This window comes from Neofelis nebulosa, chromosome 3, assembly GCF_028018385.1.
Source record: "Neofelis nebulosa isolate mNeoNeb1 chromosome 3, mNeoNeb1.pri, whole genome shotgun sequence".
Taxonomy (NCBI): Eukaryota; Metazoa; Chordata; class Mammalia; order Carnivora; family Felidae; genus Neofelis; species Neofelis nebulosa.
Genome location: NC_080784.1, coordinates 77,833,100 through 77,851,300, shown reverse-complemented (window position 1 = coordinate 77,851,300; position 18,201 = coordinate 77,833,100). Strand labels below are relative to the sequence as shown.

Sequence of the window (18,201 nt, the reverse complement as noted above, 5' to 3'; positions counted from 1 at the left end):
GTGACGTTCAAGGCTATGTCATTAAGAACTTTATGGCTTCCCTTGTATCACTTATTCTAAGAAAAAAATCAGTCACCATGTCATGAGGATATTCAAGAAGCTATGTAAAAGGCCCACCTGGAGGGGAGCTGAGGTCTCCAGCCAATAGTTTGCATCAACTTGCCAATCAAGTAAGTAGCCCTGGAAGCTGGTCATCCAGCCCCAGTTGAGTCTTCAGATGAATAAAACCTCAGCCAACATCTGAATTGCAACATTAGAGACTCTAAGCCAGAACTATCCTGCCAGTTTGCTCCCAAATTCCTGACCCACAGAAACTGTGAGCTGGTAAATATTTATTATTGCTTTAAGCTGTAAAGTTTTGAGATAACTTGTTACACAGCAACACATAACTAATATAATTATAAATCAATCAGCTAACAGTAGTTGGGGAAAACTGTTTTACTCTGTTTCTGTACTATTTCAATTTTTTTTAAATCCCAACACAAAATAAATAATTTAAAAATACAAACAATAACCACATATAAGCATTGAGTGATCACTATAAGCTATACACTATGCTAAGTGCTTTACATAAATTAGCATTTTTAATTATCTCTTACAAAAACTTCTATTATCTTCACTTAATAGATGAGGAATCTGAAACATAACTAACTTGCCTAAACTCACAAGGTACTAAGGTAGGTGAACCAGGCTTTCAACAATGTATAACAACTGTATTTAATAGACTGTGACAGGTAATACAGACTGGCTAACCCAGCATCTCTTGCCCAAAGTCTTATCAGATAACTGATGAATGAACGCATATTTCTTGTTTCAAGAATGAAATAGAGGTGGCCTGGCTGGCTCAGTTGGTAGGGCATGCGACTCTTGATTTCAGCATACGTCATAATCTCAGGGTGGTGAGTTCAAGCCCCACAATGGACTCCATGTTGGGTGTGGAGCCTACTTTAAAAAAAAAAAAAGAGTAAGGGGTGCCTGGGTAGCTCAGTTAAGCGTCCAATTTTGGCTCAGATTATGATCTCACAATTCTTGAGTTAGAGCTCTGCATTGGATTCTCTGTCTCCCTCTCTCTCTGTCCCTCCCCTACCCTCACACACTCTCTCTCAAAAATAAATAAACATTTAAAAAAAAAAAAAAGCGAGTGGCACCTGAGTTGCTTAGCCGGTGAAGCATCCCACTTTGGCTCAGGTCATGATCTCAAGGTTCATGAGTTCAAGCCCCATGTCGGGCTCTGTGCTGACAGCTCAGAGCCTGGAACCTACTTCGCATTCTATGTCTACCTCACTCTCTGCCCTCCCCTGCTTGGGATCCGTCCATCTCTCTGTGTCTGTGTCTGTGTCTGTCTCTGTCTCTCTCTCTCTCTCTCAAAAATAAACATTTAAAAATAAAAATTTTAAGTGAAATGCAATAACCCGTTATTTTGAAAGCTATTAACTTGATGTATAAAAACATTACAGAACTCAAACACCTAAACCCCTCCTCTCTAGTTTTCTGCCACTACAAAGATTGGAAAGATAAATGCTTACTTTTCCAGCATCCTTAGCATCTGAATGGCCATGAGAAGTTCTGGCAAACAGATATGAGAAAGGCTGAAAGGTGTTAATGAAACGATTTGGTTTGCTTGATAAAAGGAAAACAGATGTAGCTGGCATAACCCTTTGTTCTTCTACCTTCCTCACTCCCTTGAACAAAAATGTCATGTCCAAAGGTACAGTAGCCATCTTCATATCACGAAGCTTACAAGCACAAGCATAGAGAGAAAGCCAATGCATGAAGAATAGTAAAAGGAAAGGTAGAAAGCGTTTAGCTCTTTAAGCTTATTAAATAGAACTTTTTTTTTTATTTTTTTTAAAGTTTATTTATTTTTGACAGAGAGAGACAGAGCATGAGTGGGGGAGGGGCAGAGAGAGGGAGACACAGAATCAGAAGCAGGCTCCAGGCTCTGAGCTGTCAGCACAGAGTCCGATGCGGGGCTTGAACTCACAGACCGCGAGATCATGACCTGAGCCGAAGTCGGATGCTTAACCAACTAAGCCACCCAGGCACCCCTAAATAGAACCTTATTAAGCAGAGCCACTAATACCAGCAACTGCCTATCTCAAATTCCTTGTTATGTGAGAAAAATAAAACCTCTATTTCGTGCAGTTGCTATTATATGTGGATTCCACTGCTTAAAGAACACCAACCTATTTAATATACAGATGTTCAATAAATGGTGCATAAATGAATGAGTGGGTTAACAGAGAGCGATCTTGGACAGTTCCTTGTTCTAAATATGACTTAGAACTTTGCATTTAACTTAAGTGACTATAATTCATTTTGTGCTTTAGAAAAATGTATCACAAAGTTATAACAGATATGAATATACACACACCAGAACACAGCAATTCTATTCCATGAAATATCTCTAGATAAATTGCCGTTGTAGTACACTTGTCTAAACAATATTTCAAGAGGGCTAATTTTAATGAGATAAATGATACAATAATACCAAATTTTCATAGACAAAGATATCAGTGGATATTCTAGCATCAAAAGACTAAAGACTTCAGGTATTAAATTTATTCAAACGAAATAAAGCTCTGATAAGTTACAGCAGACTTTAAAGTCGAATAACAACCAAACAATGTACGTTGGGGTCTATAACTGTGGTAAGAATTTACTGTAATACATATGTTTAAGTAGAAGAGTAATACTCAGCAGAATGTACTAAATCTCTACTACCCAAAATGTTTGAAGAATACAGGAAAACTCTGTTTACTGAGTTTTATGATTATTTGAGAGTTAATCAGAAAATATTTCCTATCTTGGGGCTCCTAGCTGGCTCAGTTGGAGCATGCAACTCTTGATCTCGGGGTGTCAGGGTCGTGAGTTTGAGCCCCATGCTGGGTGTAGAGATTACTTAAATAAAAACTTTAAAAAATTGTTTTTAATATTTCCTATCTCAAATATTCTATGCTAAAGGTTTAAATATATAGGAACAGATGCCCAGCCAAGAACTATTTTTTTTTCCAAATAGCAACTATCTTACATAAAATTTAAGATCACTTAAGCTGAGTGAATTTTAGTTTCAAATATGTAAGAAATGAGAATGACTGCTACTGAAAATATTTAGACAAAACTGAAAAGACAGTATCAATGGGGGAAAAAAGCAGCTGATATGGCAAGAGGACAGTTTTGGCAATGAGAAGAGAAAAAATGAAACTGACAAAAAAGCATAGCCAGGCTTTAAAATCATACTCATCTCTGTATCAGGAAGAAGGCAGAAAAAAAATCCTAAACAAGAATGGCTAACAATATGAACTTTGGCATGAAGTTATACTCTAAATCATGGATACTGGACAGTTCTTTTCTCATCTTAAATATCCAATCACTCTGAGAGCTGAGAGGCATACAGAACTCAATATAGGCAGGGCCTAACAATTCAACCACTTATAAAAATATCATCGGGGCACCTGGGTGGCTCAGTTGGTTAAGTGTCCAACTTTGGCTCAGGTCATGATCTCATGGTCTGTGAGTTCGAGCCCCGCGTCAGGCTCTGTGCTGACAGCTCAGAGCCTGGAGCCAGCTTTGAATTCTGTGTCTCCCTTTCCCCTGCTTCTCCCCTGCTCATGCTCTGTCACTCTATCTTACAAAAATAAATAAACATTCAAAAAAATTTAAAAATAAAAATATCATCTACAAAATTATATACAGAAAGGCTCAGAAATTAAGATACAAAAATTTATATTGCAGCACTGTTTGTAAAAATAAAACACTGGAAATAGCCTAAATATCCACCAATACAGAAACAAACATATAAATGATGGTATATCCGTATAAGGGAATACCAGGTAACCTTTAAAAAGAATATAAATCTATATATGTTAGTATGTCATGGTATTCAAGACCTACTACTAAATTTACAAATCAGTACATACATTATGATCGTATTTCTTTAAAAATACAATAAAATTTCAATTAAATAACATGAACATTTAGCTTCAGTGTAAGTATCAGGCCAAATTATGTTGCTTAGTTTTAGCTAGATGCCCACTTATGCATCACTTCAGGCATTCCTAAAGTTTAGGTGACAAATGATTATATTATCAAGTATATTAACATCATAAATAATCAACATAACAGTATCAGTAATATGAAAAGGACAAGTCATTTGGATTTAATACAGTCACTCTCAAACACAGACATTCTGGAGTAAAAATCTCGTTACATGTGCTATACATTAAACGTCTATCAGATAGGGTGCCTGGGTGGGTCAGTCGGTTAAGCATCCAACTAACTCTTGATTTCAGCTCGGGTCATGATCTTACAGTTGTGTGAGTTTGAGCCCCACAACAGGCTCTGCCACGGACTCTGAACTGACAGCACGGAGCTTGCTTGGGATTCTCCCGCTCTCTCCGCCCCTCCCCCACTCGCACTCGCTGTCTCTCTCAAAATAAACTTAAAAAAAAAGTCTAGAATAAATGTACATTTCCTACTGTAAAAGTTAAATACTGCACTAATTAGTTATTATGAAAGCTATTAATTATACACATAAAAATGATTGAGAATACAAATAGCTAAATAAGAGGAAAACAGACTGTCACTTAATATTATTGAGTTTAAAAACTGCAGATAGAACATTATATTCTTTTTTTAAAGCAAAAAAAAAAAAAGCGTTTACTAATAGGGTAAAAGCCTGTGATAAATGAATTCAAATAACTGGTTATTGTCCTCTGCCTCATACTCTGCAATCAAAAATCTCAAGTGGTAGGATAAAATTCAATGACTGGAGGACAGAATTATGAGAAAATGCCTTCTTATCATTTCACACTTTCTCAACTCAGCTGTGTATAGTATCAAATTTCAGTTATTTTACTTTTGTGCTTTTTAAAACACATAGACTAAAATTATTGAATTTAATCTCAAATTAGCCCCATCCTAAATTTTACACATCTGAACTTTCAGACTCCACATGTCTTACTATGGCACAGTTTTACTATATAAATAAATAATAAATAATACAGAATGGTAAGAGATTTGCTTACATTATAACTTGATTCACACACACGCCTTTAAGATCATTCCTAACACTGAACAAAACACAGTAAGGCTTTACCTTAGCCAGGTAATAGTAAAGAAGAAAGTTCAGTATGTTGATGGCAACATAATCATCAGCCTTTGCTTTACAACAGCCCTTTACTGATAGTCAGTCAAAATAATATCTTACCCCACAGTTTACATCAGCGTAAAGAGAGGCTATTTAGGCTTACAAATGTGCCATTCCGTGACCACAAGAGCAATGTACTACTCTGCGTTGCCAAGAAAGTATTCTCTGAATTAGAATACGAGATGTACAAAACTTTACTAAAATGTTCAATAAGAAAACTTCAGTAAGAATTAAAAATTTCCATAGTTTTACAAGTATTCATTTATCTCCAAAATGCCTTCTAAAATGGTGGTATTTGGTTTCATCCTCATATGAATTTCCCAATCAGCCAAAAGTCTATTTTATACACCTCTCACATACACATATCATATTTATGCATTATGTATGGCAGTTATTTCTATAGAAAAAGCCTGAAGAATATACAGCAGACTATTAGTGGTGGCTATCTTGTAAGATGGAGTTACAAAAGGATTTAACTTTCAAAGTCATATATTTATGACACATTTCCATGTCTCAAAAGAAGTACATACATATTTTCTTTGAATATAAGGGAGAGAAAAGATAATTTAATCTTTTCAATATGCACTGAATATGTGGAAAACAAAACAGGAAAAAATAATGCTTCTTAATTTGTATCTACAAAAATCAAATTGTGTGCAACTGATGTATCCTATCAAAACTGAGGGAAAGAGGGGCGCCTGGGTGGCGCAGTCGGTTAAGCGTCCGACTTCAGCCAGGTCACGACCTCGCGGTCCGTGAGTTCGAGCCCCGCGTCAGGCTCTGGGCTGATGGCTCGGAGCCTGGAGCCTGTTTCCGATTCTGTGTCTCCCTCTCTCTCTGCCCCTCCCCCGTTCATGCTCTGTCTCTCTCTGTCCCAAAAATAAATAAAAAACATTGAAAAAAAAAAATTAAAAAAAAAAAAAAAAACTGAGGGAAAGAAAGCTACACAATAAGGATATAAAATAGATCAGGTATACAGTATCAAGTATCCACAATGAAGGATGAGTAAAATATCTACCTTTTGGTGTGAGATCTTAATTTTAATGATAGTACTTTCATGAGTCACTCCCAAACTGCATTTTGTCCAACATCCTTAACCATAAACAATTATAGCTTGAGTGTTTTCAAAAACACAGCTACTCTTAGAACAGTGGTTAAGAGCATATCCTTTGGAGCCAGACCACATTTGACTCCTGGTTCTACCAGATACCAAGTATAAGGGCAAGGGCAGGATAGTTCACCTCTCTATGGCTCACTTCCTCACCTGTAAAATTAGGATAATAATGGTACCCATCTCTTAAAGTTGATGTGACAGGGGCGCCTGGGTGGCGCAGTCGGTTAAGCGTCCGACTTCAGCCAGGTCACGATCTCGCGGTCCGTGAGTTCGAGCCCCGCGTCAGGCTCTGGGCTGATGGCTCGGAGCCTGGAGCCTGTTTCCGACTCTGTGTCTCCCTCTCTGTCTGCCCCTCCCCGTTCATGCTCTGTCTCTCTCTGTCCCAAAAATAAATTTAAAAAAAAAACGTTGAAAAAAAAATTTAAAAAAAAAAAAAAAAAAAAAAGTTGATGTGACAATTAAATAAACTAAAAGTATCTCAATTAAGGGACATCCTCTTAGATGAGGATTAAAGAACTCACACATCCTTCCATCTGCTATTAAAAATCTCACTTCAAAAATAGTATCAAGTTCGATCCACAGAGGGAGCACACCCCAGAGAGCCCTGAGCAGCCCCACCACCGCCACCGGCCTAGTTAACCATAACATGCTGGGAAAAGGCACAGCTGCGCAAGCAGGCAAATCCACGCAACCACTAGGCCCAGAAGTAGCAGCAGCCCCCGCCGCCCCACCCTCTGATCTGAGGACTCCAAGCACGAGCAACCACGCAGGGAGCAAGGGCTCAGGCGACCTCACATCATCGGTGCCTGCCAAAAGGGACGGCAAGATAATCTGTTTTGGGAACAGTAAAATAGTTCACTGTAAGAAACAGATATGATTTCATCCACAGGAATGACACTGAAGAAAATGTATTTGTACACGAGACTGCCATAAAAAAATAACCCCTGGAAGTACCTGCTCAGTACTTCGCAGTAGGAGATGGAGAGGCTGTGGAGTTGATGTTGTTGAAGGAGAAAAGGGTGTGGTAGCAGCAAAGGTCACAGGTCCTAGGGGAGCTCCAGTGCAATGCAGTAAATATGCAGCAGACCCTAACAATTATGGACGCTTTCCTTCGCAAAAGTCCTCCCCACAATTACCCACAGAATTACCAAACTACTGTGAGTGCGGAAAGGACTCGGAGAGTGCTCTCAAAGGTCTGGCCCCACTGTGCTGGCCATCCTGCAGGCGATGTTTCTACATGTGGAGACCCTCTGAGCGTCAACAAGTCTTCCAACCCTCTGGTGCAGAGAGAAGGGGTTGAGGATGCTGACAAGCAGGGTACAGGAGAACAAAGTAGACCAGTGAGACAGAAACAAATCACATCAAAGAGACTTCCAGATACGACTACTACAACTCAACTTAGCTTCTTCCCCAATTTCTTAAACTCATGTCCTATTGCTTGTAGACATCTACACATACTGCTTCACAATAAACATGGCTAAAACATAACTGATGATCTTCTCCCTAACCCTACTATGATTGCTACCCCAGTTGGTAATCCTCCCACATGGCATCTTCAACTCTGCTCTTCCAGCTCTTCCTGCTGACTCTACCTCCTAAAATTTCTTAAATTTGTCCCTCTTCCTCTTTACTACCATCACTAAACTAGCTGAGAACTCCTTCATTACACACACACAACTATCAGTATACTTGATCTACTGGATTAAATGTCCATAAAATACAGAAGTCTATACACATGGCTGTCAACATTGCTCACTTTGTAGGAGAGCACAGGAGAAACTGGCCATGGAGAGAAAGAGGCAGAACACAGAACAAAGTTTAAAAAGATAAGGAAAAACAAGAATCATACATGTAAGTTTATACATGTATATACAATAACATGTATGTGTTTATATAAAATTATGTATGTGACTCTATGTATAAAGACATTTTTCTAACCCAAAGCAAATTTGTTCTAAGTTGAGGGTATTTATATATCCTATTTTCTCTATTCTTTACTATAAATCTTTTTTTAAGCACTAAAAGAAGAAAAAAAATTATTTCATTAAACTCAATTCCCTTTTTTTAAACTAGGAGCAAGTAACTAAGAGCAACATTTTGTGTATCCTATCACACCTCCATTTATTAATCATATTAAGAGAACTTATCAAAGACTACTCCAGTCAACTATGCAATATATCCAATAGTCACTGTGAAAGAATGGTTCTTTGCATAATTCCACCCAAATCAAATCAATTTGATGGAAAAAAACTACATAGCATACTCCCTCTGATAACTTCAAACTTTATGTAAAAAGGCTTGATGAGGTTCTCAAGTACATTTAACTTCACTTGACCCATATGAACAGAGAATTCTTGCCCTACATAAACTTAGAATTTGTATTTTGTAGAACACTTTTTGGGAAAGTACATGCTATCAAATAATAACTGTAGTAAATTAAATGTAGCCAATTATTTAATTGACTCACACGAGACATAATAAACCCTAATAATGGAGACTTTCACCAGCAGCATTCTATCTCTATGACCCCATAGCACCATCTTGCCTAATTTGGGAGTAAGGCCGGGGGGGGGGGGGGGGGGTTCTTTGCCTATTGCACTCAATTGGTTCAAAATGGTTAAAAACAAAACCATAATAATCCTTAATACAATAACCCAAGTCATTTATAAGAGCCATCAAATGTAATATGCACTCACACAAACTTCCACACCTCTTCTTTCCTGGCCTTCAATTATTTGTAAGTTTACTACTTTTACCATGTCAAGATTAATAAGAAACATTTTTTTCCAATTAAGATACTATTGAACACACTACATAACCAATTCTGAATCTACATTCCAGAATCATATGGTTTTGTACCATATTATAAAACATTATGATATACTATTTCTGTTCTGGTTTCTTAAGCTTTATGATCAGGCTAGATATCTACTTGATTGATAACTAAGAAAAGACTTGCCCACAGCAATTTATCTAGACCAAAAGCAAAATTATACAATGTGTAAAGTATATCTATATTGTACTCTCACCACTTTTTATGCATTATTATTCCCCCTTTTGGCATCCCTTCTTTTATCCCCAGGTGGACAGAAATCTTATCTTCTCCTCTGGATGTTTGATGATTTTCCTCCAAGAGCAAAATCCCACCCAGATCTATATTCTATACTCTCTGGGTAAACTACCCAAAACTCCAATATTTACTGTAAGTATGTATGTGTGAACGTGTGTATATAAATCAGCATGTGTCTGTGTGTATACGTATGTGGTTGTGTATGTGTGTACACATCGGTGTCTTCCACACAAACTCATGATCTTTCCCATGGGGCTCTCCTTCACTTTGAGGAAAGTACTATCATTATGTTATAAAAGTAAATGTCCCTACCTCACTGTCTTCTTAGATAATCTGCAAGAATTAGAACTCCTATCAACCAATAAGAACTGACACATAAGACTCAACCCAACAGAATACATATTGTTTTTCATAAGAGACTTTTTTTTTACTTTTAATTTTTTAATTTACATCCAAATTAGTTAGTATATAGTGCAACAATGATTTCAGAAGTAGATTCCTTAATGCCTCTTACTCATTTAGCCCATCCCCCCTCCCACAACCCATCCAGCAACCCTCTGTTTGTTCTCTATATTTAACAGTCTCTTATGTTTTGTCCCCCTCCCTGTTTTTATATTCTTTTTGCTTCCCTTCCCTTGTGTTCATCTGTTTAGTATCTTAAATTCCTCATATGAGTGAAGCCATAGGATATTTGTCTTTCTCTGACTAATTTCGCTTAGCATAATACCCTCTAGTTCCATCCACGTGGTTGCAAATGGCAAGATTTCATCCTTTTTGATTGCCGAGTAATACTCCATTGTATATATATACCACACCTTCTTTACCCATTCATCTGTCGATGGACATTTGGGCTGTTTCCATACTTTGGCTATTGTTGATAGTGCTGCTATAAACATTGGGGTGCATGTGCCCCTTCGAAACAGCACACCTGTATCCCTTCGATAAATACCTAGTTGTACAATTGCTGGGTCGTAGGGTAGTTCTATTTTTAATTTTTTGAGGAACCTCCATACTGTTTTCCAGAGTGGCTGCACCAGCTTGCATTCCCAAAGAGACTTAAATACGGAGAACAAACAGAGGGTTACTGGAGAGGTTGTGGGAGGGGGGATGGGCTAAATGGGTAAGGGACATTAAGGAATCTACTCCTGAAATCATTATTGCACTACCTGCTAACTTGGATGCAAATGAGAAAGAAAGAAAGAAAGAAAGAAAGAAAGAAAGAAAGAAAGAAAGAAAGAAAGAAAGAAAGAAAGGAAGGAAGGAAGGAAGGAAGGAAGGAAGGAAGGAAGGAAGGAAGGAAGGAAGAAAGAGGCACTACATGCTAACTTGGATGCAAATGAGAAAGAAAGAAAGAAAGAAAGAAAGAAAGAAAGAAAGAAAGAAAGAAAGAAAGAAAGAAAGAAAGAAAGAAAGAAAGAAAGAAAGAAAAAGAAAAAAAGAAATACTGTTTTCAAGTGCCCATGGGATATATATGAAAATAGACTGTATCCTGGGACATTACTACAAAATTCAACAAATTTAAAGGAAATGAAATCATATACAATGGGTTCTTTGACTACAGGAGAATCAAACTAGAATAGAAAGGTAAAGAAAGAACTAACACAAAGATAAGGTTATCAGAAAAAAACCTCCAAACATTTGGAAACTAAAATATGCATTTCTAAATAATTGACAGGTCAAAAAAGAGCTCCAGGGAACTAAAAACAAATACCAAGAACTGAATCAAAATAAAATACAACAGGGGTGCCTGGCTGGCTCAGTCAGTAGAGCATGTGATTCTTGATCTCAGGGTCATGAGTTAAAGTCTCACACAGGGCATGGAGCCTACCTAAAATAAATAAATGAATGAATGAATGAATGAATGACTATAAATACAACATATCAAAAATCTGTGAGCCATAGCTAATGCAGTACTTAGAGGGAAACTCTTAGCACTAAATGTATATATTAGAAAAATGGAGAAGTTTCAAATAATCTACATCTTCATTTTAAGAACCTAACAGAAGATCAAAATAAATCCAAAGCAAAGGGTGCCTGGGTGGCTCAGTCACTTGAACATCCAACTCTTGATTTCAGCTCAGGTCACGGTCTCATGGTTTGTGGGTTTGAGACCCACATCAGTGATTGCACTGACAGCATGGAACCTGCTTAGGATTCTCTCTCTCTCCCTCTCTCTCTCTGCATCCTTCTTCAAAATAAATAAATAAACTTAAAAATTTTTTAAATAAATGCAAAGCAAGCTGAAGGAAGGAAATGATAAATTAAAAAGATAATGAAACTGAAAGCAAAAAATAATAGAGAAAAGTCAATGAAATAAAAAGATAGGTTTTTGAAAAAAAAATCAATAAAATTTAGAAAACTTTAGCAGGACTAAAAAATAACAGAAAAAAAGACACAAAGTACCAGTATCAGGAAGGAAACAGGAAATATCAGTATAGACCCTGCAGATGACAAAAAATAATACTACAAACAACTCTAACCAAATAATTTGATAACGTAGATGAAATCAGCCAATTCCTCAAAAAACACAAGCTACCACAGTTACTCAATGTGAAATAGATCATTTAAGGGGTGCCTGGGTGGCTCAGTTAGTTAAGCATCCAGCTTCAGCTCAGGTCATTATCTCACAGTTCAGGTTCATGGGTTCAAGCCTCACATCAGGCTCTGTGCTGACAACTCAGAGCCTGGAGCCTGCTTCAGATCCTATGTCTCCCTCTCTCTCTCTGCCCCTCCTGTGTCTGTGCTCTCTCTCAAAAATAAAATAAATGTTGGGGCACCTGGTGGCTCAGTCAGTTAAGCGTCCGGCTTCAGCTCGGGTCATGATCTCGCAGTTTGTGAGTTCGAGCCCCGCGTCGGGCTCTGTGTTGACAGCTCACAGCCTGGAGCTTGCTTCGGATTCTGTGTCTCCCTCTCTCTCTCTGCCCCTCCCCCACTCATGTTCTGTCTCTCTCTGTCTTAAAAATAAATAAATAAAACACTAAAGAAAAAAAAAGAATTCTACCAAATGTTTAAAATTAACACTAATTTTATACTCATTTTATGAACTACTATTACTCTGATACCAAAGACAGTACAAAAAAAGGCACTGTATACCAATATCCCTCATGAATATAAACAAAAGAATTCTTAAAATAATAGCAAGTAGAAAACATTTTTTAATTTAAAATAAAAGCAGGGGCACCCAGGTGGCTCAGTCGGTTAAGCATCCAACTCTTGGTTTCAGCTCAGGTCATGATCTCACAGTTCATGAGTTCGAGCCCCACATCGGGCTCTGCACTGACAGTGCACAGCTTGCTTGGGATTCTCTCTCTCTCTCTGCCCCTCCCACACTCGCTTGCTCGCTCTCTCTCAAAATAAATAAATGAGCTTAAAAAATTTCTTAATAGCAAGTAGAATTCAACAATATATAAGAAGAATTCCATACCAAATGGATTTGATTCCAGAGATACATTATTTCAGTATCGAAAAATCAAACAAATAACCCACCATATTAATAGGTTAAAGGAGAAAAATCACATGGTCATATCTACTGATACAAAATAAAAGCATCTGATAAAATTCAACACCAACTGATGATAAAAACTCTCAGAAAAATATGAATAAAGGGAATCTTTTCAACTTGATAAAGGGCATCTACATAAAATCCACAACTAACATTATAATTTACAGTAGAAGATTGAATGCTTTTCCCAAAGATCAGGAACAAGGCAAGGATGTACACTCTCACCACTCTTACTCAACACAGTGCTGGAAGTTAGGGCCAAGGCAATAATTGGCAAAAAGAAAATTAAAGGCATGCATATGAGAAAGGAAGAAACAAACTGCCTCTATTTGCAGATAACATGATTATCTATGTTGAAATCAAAGGTATGTACCAAAAAACATCCTAGAACTAGTAAGTAAGTTCAACATGGTTACAGCCTATAAAAAATTGTGTTCATTTCTGTATACTAACAGTTAATACATGGACAATGAAATTAAAAATACAGTATTATTTACAGTTGCTCAAAAATCTTTGAAATATTTAGATGTAGATGGATGTAAATCTACCAAAACACATACAGGACTTACATGCTGAAAACAAAAAATGATGATTTAAAAAAATAAAAGAATATCTACATAAATGTAGACATATACTGTGTTCACAGTATAGATACCAACTCTCCCCAAAATGATACACAGATTGAACAAAATTCCTATCACAATCTCAGCAAGATTTCTGCAGATTTGGAATGAATGTTCTAAACTGATACTGAGGTGTGCCTGGGTGACTCAGTCAGTTGAGTGTCTGACTCTTGATTTTGGCTGAGATCATGATCCCAGGGTCATGGAATCGAGCCCCGCATTGGGCTCCATGCTCAGCATGGAATCAGCTTAAGATTCTTTCCCTCTCTCCCTCTGCCCCTCTCCCACTCTCATGCTCTCTAAAATTTCAAAAAAAAGCGGGGGTGGGGGGCACATGGGTGACTCAGTCAGTTAAGCATCCAACTGTTGATTTCAGCTCAGGTCATGATCTCACAGTTCATGGGATGGAGCCCCATTTGGCTCTCCACTGAAAGAGTGAAGCTTAATTGGGATATTCTCTCTTTCTCTCTTTCTTTCTCTTTCTTTCTTTCTCTCTCTCTCTCTCTGCCCTTCCCTTTTTCATTCATTCTTTCTCTCAAAATAAACATTTATAAATAAATAAATAAAATTGAAAAAAATTACAAATAAAATTGCTATTGAAAAGCAAAAGAACTAAGAGAGCAAAAACAATCTTGAGAAAGAAAAATAAAGTGGAAGAAATTAGTTTACCCAATTTCAAGACCTATTGCTACAGCAGTCAACACTATAGGTAGTGCCATATGAACAGATATATAAACCAACAGAATGGGATAGAGAACCCAGAAGCAGACCACATAAATATGCTCAACTGACTTCTGACAAAGATACAAAAGCAATTCAATGGAAGAATTCCAATAAACAGTGCTAAAACAATTAGATATCCATAAATGAACAAATGAACCTTCACCTAAGTAGACAGCATACCTTATACAAAAACCGACTCAACGTAAATTGCAGATTTCAAGGTAAAAAATAAAACTTTCAGAGAAACACACAGGAAAAAAATCTTCAGGATTTAAAACTAGGCAAAGAGTTCTTAGATGACATCAAAACCAAGGCTCATAAAAGGAAAAACTGATAAACTGAACTTTATCAAGTAAAACTTTGATCTCCAAAAGATCCTGTTAAGAAGGTGAAAAGACAAGCTGCAAACTAGAAGAAAATATTTGCAAAGCACACATCTGACAAAAGAAAACACCTAAAATAAATAAAGAACTCTCCATATTCAACAGCAAAATCATCATCATCATCATCATCATCATCACCTAATCAGAAGATTAGAATAAAAAACTCAAATGTCAAAAGACAAGAATAGGTGTTTTACCTAAGACTACACAAAGATAAATAAACACACGAAAGTATGTTCAACATCATAAACTCTTACAGAAATGTAAAAGAAAACCACAGTAAGATATCATTAGATACACAATACACAACAGATACACATCTATCAGAATATCTAAAATAAAATATAATAACAAAACCAAATACCAACAAGGATGCAGAGAAACTGAATCACCTATCTGCTGTTGGTGGGAATGTAAGATGAGAGTTAGGTGGAAAACAGAGTAGCAATTTATTGAAATAGTTTTTTCATGTAACTGCTATACATACTAACAAATATGTATCTGGTATTTTTCCCCAAGAACTGAAAACTTTTGTTCAGACAAAAACCTGTACACAAATATATTAACAGCAGCTTAATTTGTCTCAGCCAAAAAATGAGAAAAATTCAGATGCCCTTCAACAGGTAAACAGTTAAACTAACTGGTACATTCACACCTTGGATTACTACTCAACAATAAAAAGGAAAAAAAAAACACATTGACACACACAAATATCTAGATGAATCTCCAAAGAATTGTACTAAAAAAAAACAAAAGGTCATATGGTATATGATTCCATTTATACAAAATTCTTAAACTCACAAAATTATATAACTCCAGAACAGATTAGTGGTTGCCAAGGGTTAAAGAAGAGTGGAGCAGAAAGGAATTAGATGTGACTGTAAAAGGGCAAAGGACAGATCCTTTTCTGATGGAAACTTCTATACATTTATTGCACTGATGTCAATATTGTATTGTAGTTTTAAGATTTTCCCACTGGGATAAAGAGAGTAAAGGATACAAGGGATCTCTCTCTATTATTTCTGATAACCACATGTGAATCCACAATGATCTCAAAATAAAAAGTATAATTTAAAAAAATAAGTAACTGGGGCACCGGGGTGGCTCAGTCAGTTAAGCGTCCAACTCTTGATTTCGGCTCAGGTCACGATCTCACGGTTCATGAGTTCCAGCACCACATCAGACTCTGCTGCTGGCATGAAACCCACTCGGGACTCCTCTTCCTTCCTCTCTCTGCCCCTCTCCACGTGCACATGCTCTCTCGCGCTCTCAAAAAATAAACATTAAAATAATGATAGAAAGGAAGTAACTAATGTGAGGTGTGACTTAGAATTGTCATAGGATTAATTGTTCCACTGATAATTTCCCATTGAAAAGAAAAATATATTAACCTGGATAAAGTGCTCATTAGCAGGAAATGAAAGCCAAATTAAAGAGCAAAAAAACTCTGGTGAGCACAAATTCTGAAGTCACATAAGACACACAGTCCCAGTTTCATTAACTTTCCATGCTTCCCCACCCCAGCCAAAACAAAAAAAAAAAACAAAACAAAAACAAAAAAAAAGTGGGTATGTTTAATCACTTGTCCTACACCTAAAAAAGGCTTGCCATATAACAAAAAAAAACGATTAGGCATTTATTAATATCACACAGAGTTTATTTACCCTATTGACTCAATTCAAATATTTGCATTATAAAATAAATATGCAAATTTGAGCCTTCAAACAGGAAATGAAATTTTCTAAATCCATTACATAACTTTGGATTCATGTGTGCAGTGAAAGCTAATAAATCATTTAAACCTTCATACACAGAACCTTTTTAAATTTGCATTTATCTACAGTAAATACTGCCATGTTCTTTAATAGCTTTCTAGTTCAATCTAGCAAACTAGTGATTTATGGCAGTGATATATTTTAAATATCAGAAATTTGTCACTATGTGACAACCAGTCAGAAGTCCACTGAACTTATATTACTCGGAATCAAAACATCATAGAATATGAAAGAGACAGCAAAATGTCAAGCATTCAATAATCAAATCAATTACTTCAGTATTTGAATCTGATTATATGCAAAATTGTTCATAACATTACTTATACTTTAAGATCCTTTATTACTTTAACAAGCCCACGTTATCATTCTCTCAATGCTTCCAAGTTATTTTAAAAGACTAATACTATGATTTCACTTACATATGGAATCTGAAAAATAAACAAACAAACAACAGAAAGAGACTCATACAGAGAACAAACTGGTGGTTATAGGGGAGGCGGTTTGGGAAAATAGGTGAAGGGGATTAAGAAGTACAAACAACTTGCAGTTATAAAATAAATGGCAGGGATGAAAAGCACAGCATAGGGAATATAATCAATACTATTATAACAACACTGCATGGTGACAGATGGCAACTATACTTTTCTGGTGAGTATTGCATAATGTATAAAATTGCCAAATCACTATGCTATGTATCTGAAACTAACAAAACACTGTATATCAACTGTACTTCAATAACAAAAATTTTAAAGAAAACACATTGTTAAATTTCATACTTTATAACTTGAAGTCCTTTATAACCTGAGTCTTATTTTGAGGAACAGAAAAATTTACAATATGTAAAAGAAGTATCTATATTACTTTTTTTCCCAAAAAACATGAAGTTTTAGATCTTTATAATAATTTCGTACCAATATTCTTATGTAGAAAGATTCATCAGATGTGAAAACAGGAACTGTATTAACAATAGAGGAATAAACTGGAAACCTAAACAAACATCTACTATAAGAGATACATGTTGTTTGTGCCTGTATTGCACTCACTTTTCCTTTCATTCCCCCATCCACTTCATTGCATTCTCCTGGCAATGAGGTCACAGTACCTCACACCTAGGCCATAGAGAGGACACATACAAGTTTGCCATTCTCCTGGTCACAATGATAAATCCAGGAGTGAAAATGTGACCTAATTCAAGCCAATCAAAATCATTACCAAGATTTTTTTTTTAATTGGGAGGTAGAAAGGAAGGGCTTTTGTACTTTGGGGTCAAAAGCTGGAAAGTTACTTAAATTGGCAGCTTTCAGTAGACATCTTTCCTGCCATGTATACAGAGAAATTCATCTGCACCATGAATGGAGAAAGAATATTCTAGTGGCATCAACTCCTCAGTTCCAGCACCTGGTTCCAGAGCTCCCCTGGTTTTCAAAGCTTCATTCAATGATCTATTCTGACTGATAGTGAAAAGCTAAAAGCTTTTCCTTTAAGATCAGGAGTAAGACAAGAGTGTCAACTCTGGCCACTTTAAAAAAAAATAGTATTGGAAGGACTAGCCAGAACAATTAGGCAAATACAGAAATAGAAATAGAAATAGAAGGCATCCAAAGTGGAAAGGAAAAACTAATCTGTTTTCAGATGATATGATCCTTTACAAAATTCTATACACTCTACCAAAAACTGTTAAAACTAATAAATGGATTTGTTAAAGTTGCAAGATACGAAATCAACATTCAAAAAAAAAGTTGCATTTCTATACAGTGACAACAAGCTATCTGATAAAGACCTAAAATAAACAATTTTCATTTGTAATAGCAAGAAAAAGTATAAAATACTTTAAGAACAAATTTAACCAAGATAGTAAAAGA

General features: G+C 36.3%; 1 protein-coding gene and 1 pseudogene across 6 annotated transcripts in view; one reads left to right on the top strand and one right to left on the bottom strand.

Annotated features, from left to right (window-relative positions):
- LRBA (LPS responsive beige-like anchor protein) overlaps window positions 1-18,201 on the bottom strand; it is a 780,253-nt gene that overhangs the window by 704,619 nt on the left and 57,433 nt on the right. The gene's annotated exons all lie outside the window — the stretch shown is intronic.
- LOC131506260 (Y-box-binding protein 1-like) lies at window positions 6,910-7,744 on the top strand (annotated as a pseudogene).